Here is a 9,500-nt window from a genome sequence, read left to right on the forward strand (position 1 = left end):
ATTGCATTTAAACGAAAGGAGGAAGCTATGACTGAAGAACTTATATTTACTCAATAAAGCAAGGACTCAGTGCACAAAAGCACTGAGCCCATGATCAAATAAAAAAAACCTACCAGTTCCAAATTCTCCTCCCAGATCACAAAAGCAGGGAGGAGATAGAGTTGTGGAGAAAGATCCTTTGCTGTCACCTCAGTTAGCACAACAGTTAATATAGTTGACGTTTTCAACAAGTCAACAGCTCTGTTTCTTCTCATTCACTGTTTGGATGTGGACATTCTTGGCAAAGCCATTACAATTGTCCAAAATGAAGACAGCAGTGGACTGTCTTCTTGAAGCATTCAAGTCCATGTAGCTAGATAAAAGTGTCACACAACTTGATAAGGAAGGCAAGCGATTACATGCCCAAATTTAGAATGGTGTGTGATTTGGGAGGAGAATTTGGAACTGGTGTTTTTTTTTAATTCATTCATGGGCCCAGAGTGTTGCTGTATGGGCCAGCATTTCTTGTCTGTCCCTAGTTGCCCTTGAGAACGTGGTGGTGGTGAGCTGCCTTCTTGAACTGCTGCAGCCCCTATGTTGTAAGTTGACCCATAATGTGGGAGGGAGGGAGTTTCAGGATTTTAATTCGGTGACTGTGAAGGAATGGCGATATAGTTCCAATTCGGGATGGTGAGTGGCTTGGAGCGGATCCTGAAGGTGATGGTGTTCTCATGTGTCTGCTGCCCTTGTCCTTCTAAATAGAAGTATTTATGGGTATGAAAGATGCTGTCCAAAGATCTTTGGTGGATTTCTACAGCACATTTTGCAGATGGTACAAACTGCTGCTTACTGAGCGTCGTTAGTGGATGCTTGTGGATGTGGTGCCAGTCAAGTGAGCTGCTTTATCCTGGATGGTGTCAAGCTTCTTGAGTGCTGTTGGAACTCCACCCTTGCAGGAAAGTGGGGAGTGTTCCAGCACACTCCTGACTTGTGACTTGTAAATGGTGGACAGGCCTTGGGCAGTCAGGAAGTGAGTTTACTTGCTGCAGGATTCCTACCCTTGACCTAGTCTTATAGCCAATGTATTTATATGGAGAGTCCAGTTGATATTTTGCTTAGCAATAACCCCAGAATGTTAATGGTAAGAGATGGAATGCCACTGGACTTCAAAAGAAGTTGTTCAGGTTTTGTCTTGTGATAGGTGGTCATTGCCTGGTATTTGTATGGCACAAGTGTAAATTGCTACTTAATTGGTGAGTGATGTTGCCCTGATCTTGCTGCATGCATATATGGACTGTTTCACAGATGGTCACTTAGGTCAGATGGGAGTAACTGGATGGAATTGCATTAGAGTAAATGGGTCTGAACACAAGACCGTGTCTCCAAGAGTGAAGAGAAGACTTGTATTTATATAGAGACAAAAACAGAAATTGCTGGAAAAGCTCAGCAGGTCTGGCAACAACTGTGTAGAGAAATCAGAGTTAATGTTTCAGATCAAGTGACCCTTCCTCACTCCACCCGAAAAGTAAACTCTGATTACTCTCCACAGTTGTTGCCAGACCTGCTGAGCTTTTCCAGCAATTTCTATTTTTGTCTCTGATTTACGGAATCAACAGTTCTTTCAGTTTTTATTTTGCAATTATATAGCGCATCTTTCCTGAACTTCAGAGCACAATGCGGGCAATGACGTCCTTTCCAAGTGTAGACGTGGTCAGAATCTAGGACTGGCAGGCAATTTGTGCAAATAAAATCAACAAAGCAACAATCCCAAGAAATGGGGACGATCCAACTTCTGCTCGAGATCTGTACCAGAGTCTGTGCTCTTTTGAATTATACTAAATAATAGGTACGATACAATGCGACGGTGGGAAGGGGACATTTAAAAGAGCTGTGTGAGGTTTTTCACACAAAGGGTTCTGAATGCCTGGAATGCACTGCCAGAGGATATGATGGAACCAGACATGATATAGCAACATTTAAGAAGCACCTGGACAAAAACGTGAATTGAAGGGCCTGTTCCTGTGCTGTATTCTCCCTTGTTCTTTAGTGTTCATATACAACCAAAAATTATAATATAAATGTGGAAGTGTCCTTAGTTTACACTCAGATGGTGTCAATATCCAGCATGTGGGGATGAATATTGGGTAACCAGTCCTTTCCTGTAACCCTGCACTCGCTAGGGGAATGTCAGATTCACTTCTCGTGGCCTATAGAAGACCGATGCAATCACACAGTGTGTGAGAGAGAGATAGTAGGAACCGCAGACGCTGGAGAATCTGAGATATCAGAAAATCAAGAAGGGTCTAGGCCCGAAACGTCAGCTTTCCTGCTTCTCTGATGCTGCTTGGCCTGCTGTGTTCATCCAGCTCTATACCTTGTTAACACAGTGTGTGTGTATGTGTTATGTTTAACTAAAGTCCTCCTGCAACATTCCATCAACTGTAATTTACCACAACCCTGTGAGAACAGGGATGTCCACAACTGCTCCCCTCATATGTTCACAACCCCTATGACAATGGGTTTGCAGCAGCCCTTGGAGAATGTCTGGGTTTGGGCTGACAGGTGACATCAGCACTACATGAGTTGATGGCAATTTTCAACATAGAACATAGAACATTACAGCACAGTACAGGCCCTTCGGCCCTCGATGTTGTGCCGACCTGGCATACCGATCTGAAGCCCATCTAACCTACACTATTCCATGTACGTCCATATGCTTATCCAATGACGACTTAAATGTACCTAAAGTTGGCGAATCTACTACCATTGCAGGCAAAGCGTTCCATTCCCTTACTACTCTCTGAGTAAAGAAACTACCTCTGACATCTGTCCTATATCTTTCACCCCTCAATTTAAAGCTATGCCCCCTCGTGCTTGCTGTCACCATCCTAGGAAAAAGGCTCTCCCTATCCACCCTATCTAACCCTCTGATTATTTTATATGTTTCAATTAAGTCACCTCTCAACTTTCTTCTCGCTAATGAAAACAGCCTCAAGTCCCCCAGCCTTTCCTCGTAAGACCTTCCCTCCATACCAGGCAACATCCTAGTAAATCTCCTCTGCGCCCTTACAAAGCTTCCACATCCTTCTTATCATGCGGTGACCAGAACTGCACACAATACTCCAAGTGCAGCCGCACCAGAGTTTTGTACAGCTTCACCATAACCTCTTGGTCCCGGAACTCAATCCCTCTATTAATAAAAGCTAAAACACTGTATGCCTTCTTAACAGCCCTGTCAACCTGGGTGGCAACTTTCAAGGGTCTGTGTACATGGACACCGAGATCTCTCTGCTCATCTACACTGCTAAGAGTCTTACCATTAGCCCTGTACTTTGCCTTCTGGTTACTCCTACCAAAGTGCATCACCTCACACTTGTCCACATTAAACTCCATTTGCCACCTCTCAGCCCAGCTCTGCAGCTTATCTATGTCTCTCTGCAACCTACAGCATCCTTCGTCACTATCCACAACTCCACCAACCTTAGTGTCATCTGCAAATTTACTAACCCATCCTTCTACGCCCTCATCCAGAACATTTATAAAAATGACAAACAGCAATGGACCCAACACCGACCCTTGCAGTACACCACCTGGTCTCCAGGATGAACATTTCCCATCAACTACCACCCTCTGTCTTCTTTCGGCAAGCCAATTTCCGATCCAAACTGCTATATCTCCCACAATCCCATTCCTCCGCATTCTGTACAATAGCCTATTGTGGGGAACCTTATCGAACGCCTTGCTGAAATCTATAGACACCACATCAACCGGTTTACTCTCATCTACCTGTTTGGTCACCTTCTCAAAGAACTCAATAAGGTTTGTGAGGCACGACCTTCCCTTCACAAAACCGTGCTGACTATCCCTAATCAATTTATTCTTTTCTAGATGATTGTAAATCCTATCCCTTATAACCTTTTCCAACACTTTACCAACAACTGAGGTAAGGCTCACTGGTCTATAATTACCAGGGTTGTCTCTACTCACCTTCTTGAACAGGGGAACCACATTTGCTATCCTCCAGTCATCTGGCACTATTCCTGTAGACAATGACGAGTTAAAGATCAATGCCAAAGGCTCGGCAATCTCCTCCCTGGCTTCCCAGAGGATCCAATGATAAATCCCATCCGGCCCAGGGGACTGATCTATCTTCACCCTCTGTAGGATTTCTAATACCTCTTCCTTGTGAACCTCAATCCCACCTAGTCTAGTAGCCTGTATCTCAGTATTCTCGTCAACAACATTGTCGTTTTCTAGAGTGAATACTGTTGAAAAATATTCACTTAGCGCTTCCCCTATCTCATCTGACTCCACACACAGCTTACCACTACTATCCTTGATTGGGCCTAATCTTACTTTTGTCATTCTTTTATTCCTTAAATACCTATAGAAAGCCTTAGGGTTTACCCTGATCCTATCCACCAACAACTTCTCATGTCTCCTCCTGGCTCTTCTGAGCTCTCTCTTTAGGTCTTTCCTGGCTACCTTGTAGCCCTCAAGTGCCCTAACTGAGCCTTCACATCTCATCCTAACATAAGCCTTCTTCTTCCTCTTGACCAGAGATTCCACCTCCTTCGTAAACCATGGCTCCCGCGCTCTACAGCTTCCTCCCTGCCTGACAGGTACATACTTATCAAGGGCACACAGGAGCTTTTCCTTGAATAACCTCCACATTTCCAATGTGCCCATCCCCTGCAGTTTCCTTCCCCAACCTATGCTCCCTAAATCTTGCCTAATCTCATCGTAATTGCCTTTCCCCCAGCTATAACTCTTGCCCAGTGGTATACACCTATCCCTTTCCATCACTAAAGTAAACATAACAGAATTGTGATCGCTATCACCAAAGTGCTCACCTACTTCCAAATCTAACACCTGGCCGGGCTCATTACCCAGTACCAAATCTAATGTGGCTTCGCCCCTTGTTGGCCTATCTACATACTGTGTCAGGAAGCCCTTCTGCATACTCTGGACAAAAACTGACCCATCTATAGTACTCGAACTATCGTGTTCCCAGTCAATATTTGGAAAGTTGAAGTCCCCCATGACAACTACCCTGTCTCTCTCACTCCTATTGAGAATCATCTTTGCTATCCTTTCCTCTACATATCTGGAACTATTCGGAGGCCTATAGAAAACTCCCAACAGGGTGACCTCTCCTTTCCTGTTTCTAACCTCAGCCCATACTACCTTAGTTGACCAGTCCCCAAACATCCTTTCTGCAACTGTAATACTGTCCTTGACCAACAATGCCACACCTCCGCCACTTTTACCATCTTCTCTGTTCTCACTGAAACATCTAAATCCTGGAACCTGCAACAACCATTCCTGTCCCTGTTCTATCCATGTCTCCGAAATGGCCACAACATCAAAGTCCCAGGTACTAACCCATGCTGCAAGTTCACCCACCTTATTCCGGACGCTCCTGGCATTGAAGTAGACACACTTCAATCCAACTTCTTGCTTGCCGGTGCCATCTTGCGTCCCTGAAACTTTATGTCGGACCACCCTACTCTCAACCTTTTCTATACTTGAACTACAATTTTGGTGCCCATCCCCCTGCTGAATTAGTTTAAACCCACCCGAATAGCCTTAGCAAATTTCCCCCCCAGGATATCGGTACCCCTCTGGTTCAGGTGAAGACCATCTTGCTTGTAGAGGTCCCACATACCCTAGAAAGAGCCCCAATTATCCAAGAATCCAAAACCCTCCCTCCTGCAACATCCCTGTAGCCACGTGTTCAACTCCTCTCTCTCCCTATTCCTCGCCTCACTAACACGTGGCATGGGCAACAAACCAGAGACAACAACTCTGTTCATCCTAGCTCTCAGCTTCCATCCTAGCTCCCTGAATTTCTGCCTTAAATCCCCGTCTCTCTTCCTACCTATGTCATTGGTGCCAATGTGGACCATGACTTGGGGCTGCTCCCCCTCCCCCTTAAGGATCCCAAAAACACAATCAGAGACATCACACACCCTGGCACCTGGGAGGCAACGCACCAACCGTGAGTCTCTCTCGTCCCCACAGAACCTCCTATCTGTCCCCCTAACTATGGAGTCCCCAATGACTAATGCTCTGCTCCTCTTCCCCCTTCCCTTCTGAGCAGCAGGGACAGACTCTGTGCCAGAGACCTGTGCCCCACTGCTTTCCCCTGGTAAGTTGTCCCCCACAACAGTATCCAAAACGGTATACTTATTGTTGAGGGGAATGGCCACAGGGGATCCCTGCACTGCCTGCCGGTTCCCTTTCCGTCCCCTGACCATAACCCATCTGCCTTTTTCCTGTACCTGAGGAGTGACTACCTCCCTGTAACTCCTCATCCCGAATGATTCAAAGTTCATCCAGCTCCAGCACCAGTTCCCTAACGCGGTTTTCAAGGAGCTAGAGTTGGGTGCACTTCCTGCAGATGTAGTCAGCGGGGACACAAGTGGTGACCCATACGTCCCACATTCTGCAGGAGGAACATTCAACTGCCAAAGGCCATCTCCCACTGACCTTGAACTGCGCCACAATTCTAGTGTCCTTCCACCAACAATATTCTAAGAACACCCCCAAATGCCCAAAGCTTTTACTCAACCAAACCTCCATAAACAAGGCAGAAATTGGCCACTCTGGTAATTGGCCCATCTCCTGCTTTCTCAGCACCACCAACATCTACAAGAAGCAGGACACAAAATTCACCAACTGCCCCAATGGTAAAGCCACAACACTTGAGAAACTTGACTTACTTGCTGTCCTTGCCACTGAACCATCATGAAATGGGATGAAACTGGAGCTGCCTTGTAAGCTCCATTTTGACTGCAAAAGGACAGGAAAGTCCCTAGCAAGCAGCATAAATATTACTGTTTAACAGCAAAAAGAAATTTAAAGAAGGAAAAGAATACTGCATTGCAATACTACACAATACAAAAACTTCAAGACAAGGAAAACTAAACAGCATTACTACTTACAAAATAAAAGGCCTTGAAGAAATGAGGTACAGCAGCATTGGAAAGAAAAAAACACGTGGTGTCACACTCACTGAGCATGGAAGCAGACTCTTCAGTCCAACGAGTCCGTGCTGAACAGATAGCCTAAACTGAACTAGTGCCATTTGCCTACATTTGGCCTATATCCCTCTAAACCTTTCCTATCTATGTACCTGTCCAGGTGCCTTTTCAATGTTGGAATTGTGTCATTTCTCTGGCAGCTAATTCCATTCACACAGCATGCTCGGTATGAAAGCACTGCACACTGAAGTCCCTTTTAAATCATTCTCCCTCATCTTAAACCTCTGCCCTCTGGTTCTGGACTCCCCTACCCTGGGGAAAAACTTTGGCTATTCACTTTATCTATGCCCCACATGATTTCATACAGCTCTATAAGGTCACCCTTCAGCTTCGGAAGCTCCAAGGAAAAAAATCCCAGCCTATACGGCCTCTCCTTAAAACTCAAACCTCCCAGTCTTCGTAACATCCTTGTGTATCATTTTTGCACCCTTTCCAGTTTAATAACAATTTTCCTACAACAGAATGACTAGGCTGTCGCAATGTTACAAAAGTCACCTCACTAATGTCTTATTCAGCCACAACATGATGTCCTAAATTCTATACTCAATGCTTTGACCAACAAAAGAAATGTGCCAAATGCACTCTTCACCACCCTGAGTACCTGTGACGCCACTTTCTAGGAACTGTCTGTCTTCACCCCTCGGTCTCTTTGTTCAGTAACACTCCCCAGGTCCCTACCATTGACTGTGTAAGTCCTGCCCTGGTTTCTCTTACCAAAATGCAACACCTCTCATTTATCTAAACTTCATTCGCATTACCTTGGCCCAATGGCCCAGCTGATCAAGATCTTAGTGTACTTTGAGATAACCTTTCTCGCTGTCCACTAAAATACATGTGACAATAAAATCATTCAAACCAATCATTCAAATTTTTATGACCAATTTTGGTGTCATCTGCAAACTTACTAACCATGCCTCTAATATTCTAATCCAAATCATTTATATGTGACGAACAGCAATGGACACAGCACCAATCCTTGCAGCACACTGCTACTCATAGACCTCCAGTCCGAACAATAACCCACTATCACCACCATCCTACCATCGAGCCAATTTTGTATCCAATTGGCTAGCACTCCCTTGATCCCATGTGATCTAACGTTACTAACCAGTCTACCATGCAGAACCTTATTGAAGGCCTTCCTAAAGGGCAAGTAGAGTATGTGTACCGCTCTGCCCATCTATCTTCTTGGTCACCTATCAAAAAACTCAATCAAGTTAGGAGACAGGACTTCCCATACACAAAGCAATGCTGACTATTCCTAATCAGTCCTTACCTTCCCAAATGCATATAAATCCTGTCTCTCAGAATCCCCTCCAACAACTCGCCCATCACCAATGACAGTTTCACCGTCAACCGTTTCCTGACTTTTCCTTACCCCCTTTCTTAAATAGTGGCGCAACTTTAGCCACTCTTCAGCCTGACGGCATCTCACCTGTGGCTGTTGATGATACAAATATCTCAGCGAAGGGCCCCTCAATCTCTTCACTACAAGACGTGCAGAAAGGTTTCCGTTACTAACAGCACAGTAGTACCTTTCTTTTATTTTTTCATGAGATGTGAGTGTCACTGGCCTGGCCAGCATTTGTGGCCCACCTCTAATTGTCAGTGTAGTGAAATAGCTCAGGCTGTGCTGCAGACTGTATTGAAAGAATCTTGGGTCATGCAGCACAGATACAGACCCTTTGGCCCATTGCGTCCATGCCACCCAGGTTTCCTAAACTGAACTAATTGCATTTGCCTGCACTTGGCCTATATCTTTCTAAACCTTTCCTCTGCATGTACCTTTCCAAATATTGTTCACATGTTGTAGCTGTACTCGTCTCCACCACTTCCTCTGGCAGTTTGTTCCATACAAAGGAATGGATCAGTTTTGCAACTTATGTTGTATCCACTTTGAATTGTTATGTAATAAACACTTTGGAAAAGTAACAAGTCAGAATGGAACAAAAGCAGAAGTTGCTGGAGAAGCTCAGAACGTCTGGCAGCATCTGTGAAGAAAAGGAACCAGAGCTAACTTTTCTGGTCCAGTGACCCTTCCGCAGTAGAACTTGGTAGAGTGAAATGGAGGACACATTGGATGAGGATGTTGGGGATGCTTCATGAAGTGATATGAATAGCTTTTTGGAGAATCACAGTTACAGTACTAACTTGGTAATTCTTTTTTTTATGAACTAAAGCAGAATGAGATTTTCACTTCTGCCCTCTCTGCATCCTGGTGCTGATCCAAAGCCAGTTGGCACCAAATGGCCTGAGTGGCATGTGTGCAGGCACTACGAATATATTTTCCTTGATGTGCAAAGCCAAAGGGAAAACAAAATCAGAAGGACTCCTGTAAAGGGGTGACCATTTAACAGTGGGACCTTGTGAATGGGAACAGGCAGTAGCTTCAGCAGTCCGCATGCGCCAGAATGGCACGGCGGGCCGCGCCTGCGCATAGCTGGCGGCCGGGCGGAAGTCGTCGTTGGAGCCACT

Source organism: Stegostoma tigrinum, chromosome 12 (genome assembly GCF_030684315.1).
Source record: "Stegostoma tigrinum isolate sSteTig4 chromosome 12, sSteTig4.hap1, whole genome shotgun sequence".
Classification (NCBI taxonomy): domain Eukaryota; kingdom Metazoa; phylum Chordata; class Chondrichthyes; order Orectolobiformes; family Stegostomatidae; genus Stegostoma; species Stegostoma tigrinum.